Genomic DNA, 4443 nt, shown 5'->3' on the forward strand with positions numbered 1-4443 from the left:
CGCAAGACAGCTGGACGGAACTTAGTCGCTCGAGTCGACCCACTCCGTCACTTGTCCTGCTTGCCGCCACGCGTTTCTGGAGCAGGCGACTCGCCAATGACCAGGGAGTCGATATCATTGCAACGCCCAACTCCATTTTCGAGCGTTTGTGGTGAACCCACAAACACAAAATGTCGTGGTAGTAGGCGGTCGCCGACGTTTGGCCGATGTTTCCACCCGTGTTTCCCGCCCAACCTGAGCGCATACACCCGAGCAACTTACTGTTTGTTGGGCGTCGTTGGTTGCGACTTGTGCGTTTTAAGTCGCCTTAAACTTATGCTGACGCGGGAAAACGAACAGCCTATTGCCCGCTGGACGGTCGTGTGGAGACGATGTCTAGTTGTGGTGAGGGCTTTGCGTTGGGCGTGCAGGAGCGCTCGCCTTCGCAATTGCGACATCTCGTCGCTGTGTTACCGCCTTATGCCACATCGCTGGGCGTGCTTTTATTTCCATGCATTTTCTCACGTGACAAAACGTTGTCTGTACGAACAACTGCAGCACATTCCCACAAACCACAAACAGAAGTTGGTTTGCAGCATTGAAAAGGGCTAATTTCTCCTTTTCAATAAGCTTTGGGAGGTGAAGTCTTGCTGCTTCGGAGCTCGACACGTCACTGCTTAGCGGGTGCTTCAGCACTTTGCTTTGTGGTGTTGTGAAAAGCTTCCGTTGCGCAAGTACCATCGCCTCCTAAAAAGCTATGGACCAGCTCCGCTCCTCTTGGATGAGGGAGGGCGCAGTGCTGGGGCTTCGTGCTCCAGCATTGCTTCCCTCTCTTGCTCAAGAAGCCGCCTAGCGGGACGCAGCTGGCTACTTTGGGCGGGCTCGGTTAAAAAGGGGCTTTGTGCTCTTTTTTCATTTGTCATTTTCATTGTCTACCCGTACTAAAAAATACACTACTAGTTCCGATTTTATTTTTCTTCGGATCACAGCAGCGGCGGCAGCAGCAGCAAGTGGGCGAGAGTAGTCGTATGCGTGATGGTTTAGTTTATCCCCACGGTCACGTGGGCTCGAGCAACGTCAACACCGCGACTTGCTACAAGAGAGGAGGAGCGGTACCGAGCACAAGGCCCAGCACAGATCCTCTCGAGCAAGCCGAGAGGCCGGCGCTGCAAACAGAAGCCAACTCGACTCGTCCCAGTTGCTGCCGAAACAGAATGCCGTCGTTGCTCGGGAAACCGGCTGTGAAGCAGATTCCCGAGCTCTGACGTCACCTCTGACGGAGCTGGGGACTAGCCGACGTCCCAGTTGCCGAAACAACCAGAACGAGCTTCACTCAAACACTAAAACTTGGGCTATTTCAATACATGTTCAAATTTTCTGTTTGTGGTTTTCTTTTCGGTAGACTCATTTGCATGCAATCACGTGGTCGCAACGTTGACACGGTTGAATAGTTCTCAGTCACGTGACCAACAAATGGTTGCGACACCGGATGCAGCGAGTGGCTGCTTCGGCGCGGGAATTCCCCAAGTCGAAGCGCACACTGTGTTAGCAGGTCGCTCGTCGCAAGACTGCTGGACGGAACTTAGTCGCTCGAGTCGACCCACTCCGTCACTTGTCCTGCTTGCCGCCACGCGTTTCTGGAGCAGGCGACTCGCCAATGACCAGGGAGTCGATATCATTGCAACGCCCAACTCCATTTTCGAGCGTTTGTGGTGAACCCACAAACACAAAATGTCGTGGTAGTAGGCGGTCGCCGACGTTTGGCCGATGTTTCCACCCGTGTTTCCCGCCCAACCTGAGCGCATACACCCGAGCAACTTACTGTTTGTTGGGCGTCGTTGGTTGCGACATGTGCTTTATAAGTCGCCTTAAACTTATGACGCCGGAAAACGAACAGCTTATTGCCCGCTGGACGGTCGTGTGGAGACGATGTCTAGTTGTGGTGAGGGCTTTGCGTTGGGCGTGCAGGAGCGCTCGCCTTCGCAATTGCGACATCTCGTCGCTGTGTTACCGCCTTATGCCACGTCGCTGGGCGTGCTTTTATTTCCATGCATTTTCTCACGTGACAAAACGTTGTCTGTACGAACAACTGCAGCACATTCCCACAAACCACAAACAGAAGTTGGTTTGCAGCATTGAAAAGGGCTAATCTCTCCTTTTCAATAAGCTTTGGGAGGTGAAGTCTTGCTGCTTCGGAGCTCGACACGTCACTGCTTAGCGGGTGCTTCAGCACTTTGCTTTGTGGTGTTGTGAAAAGCTTCCGTTGCGCAAGTACCATCGCCTCCTAAAAAGCTATGGACCAGCTCCGCTCCTCTTGGATGAGGGAGGGCGCAGTGCTGGGGCTTCGTGCTCCAGCATTGCTTCCCTCTCTTGCTCAAGAAGCCGCCTAGCGGGACGCATTTGCTCCCGCAATGGCTGGCTACTTTGGGCGGGCTCGGTTAAAAAGGGGCTTTGTGCTCTTTTTTCATTTGTCATTTTCATTGTCTACTACCCGTACTAAAAATACACTATTTTTCTTCGGATCACAGAAGCGGCGGCAGCAGCAGCAGCAACAGCGCAGCAAGTGGGCGGACAAAAAGTGGTTTAGTTTATCCCCACGGTCACGTGGGCTCGAGCAACGTCAACACCGCGACTTGCTACAAGAGAGGAGGGCGGTACCGAGCACAAGGCCCAGCACAGATCCTCTCGAGCAAGCCGAGAGGCCGGCGCTGCAAACAGAAGCCAACCCGACTCGTCCCCGTTGCTGCCGAAACAGAATGCCGTCGTTGCTCGGGAAACCGGATGTGAAGCCGATTCCCGAGCTCTGACGTCACCTCTGACGGAGCTGGGGACTAGCCGACGTCCCAGTTGCCGAAACAACCAGAACGAGCTTCACTCAAACACTAAAACTTGGGCTATTTCAATACATGTTCAAATTTTCTGTTTGTGGTTTTCGTTTCGGTAGACTCATTTGCATGCAATCACGTGGTCGCAACGTTGACACGGTTGAATAGTTCTCAGTCACGTGACCAACAAATGGTTGCGACACCGGATGCAGCGAGTGGCTGCTTCGGCGCGGGAATTCCCCAAGTCGAAGCGCACACTGTGTTAGCAGGTCGCTCGTCGCAAGACAGCTGGACGGAACTTAGTCGCTCGAGTCGACCCACTCCGTCACTTGTCCTGCTTGCCGCCACGCGTTTCTGGAGCAGGCGACTCGCCAATGACCAGGGAGTCGATATCATTGCAACGCCCAACTCCATTTTCGAGCGTTTGTGGTGAACCCACAAACACAAAATGTCGTGGTAGTAGGCGGTGGCCGACGTTTGGCTGATGTTTCCACCCGTGTTTCCCGCCCAACCTGAGCGCATACACCCGAGCAACTTACTGTTTGTTGGGCGTCGTTGGTTGCGACTTGTGCTTTACAAGTCGGCTTAAACTTATGACGCCGGAAAACGAACAGCCTATTGCCCGCTGGACGGTCGTGTGGAGACGATGTCTAGTTGTGGTGAGGGCTTAGCGCTGGGCGTGCAGGAGCGCTCGCCTTCGCAATTGCGACATCTCGTCGCTGCGTTACCGCCTTATGCCACGTCGCTGGGCGTGCTTTTATTTCCATGCATTTGCTCACGTGACAAAACGTTGTCTGTACGAACAACTGCAGCACATCCCCACAAACCACAAACAGAAGTTGGTTTGCAGCATTGAAAAGGGCTAATCTCTCCTTTTCAATAAGCTTTGGGAGGTGAAGTCTTGCTGCTTCGGAGCTCGACACGTCACTGCTTAGCGGGTGCTTCAGCACTTTGCTTTGTGGTGTTGTGAAAAGCTTCCGTTGCGCAAGTACCATCGCCTCCTAAAAAGCTATGGACCAGCTCCGCTCCTCTTGGATGAGGGAGGGCGCAGTGCTGGGGCTTCGTGCTCCAGCATTGCTTCCCTCTCTTGCTCAAGAAGCCGCCTAGCGGGACGCATTTGCTCCCGCAATGGCTGGCTACTTTGGGCGGGCTCGGTTAAAAAGGGGCTTTGTGCTCTTTTTTCATTTGTCATTTTCATTGTCTACTACCCGTACTAAAAATACACTATTTTTCTTCGGATCACAGAAGCGGCGGCAGCAGCAGCAGCAACAGCGCAGCAAGTGGGCGGACAAAAAGTGGTTTAGTTTATCCCCACGGTCACGTGGGCTCGAGCAACGTCAACACCGCGACTTGCTACAAGAGAGGAGGGCGGTACCGAGCACAAGGCCCAGCACAGATCCTCTCGAGCAAGCCGAGAGGCCGGCGCTGCAAACAGAAGCCAACCCGACTCGTCCCCGTTGCTGCCGAAACAGAATGCCGTCGTTGCTCGGGAAACCGGATGTGAAGCCGATTCCCGAGCTCTGACGTCACCTCTGACGGAGCTGGGGACTAGCCGACGTCCCAGTTGCCGAAACAACCAGAACGAGCTTCACTCAAACACTAAAACTTGGGCTATTTCAATACATGTTCAAATTTTCTG

This window comes from Phallusia mammillata, chromosome 3, assembly GCF_965637545.1.
Source record: "Phallusia mammillata chromosome 3, kaPhaMamm4.hap1.1, whole genome shotgun sequence".
Classification (NCBI taxonomy): domain Eukaryota; kingdom Metazoa; phylum Chordata; class Ascidiacea; order Phlebobranchia; family Ascidiidae; genus Phallusia; species Phallusia mammillata.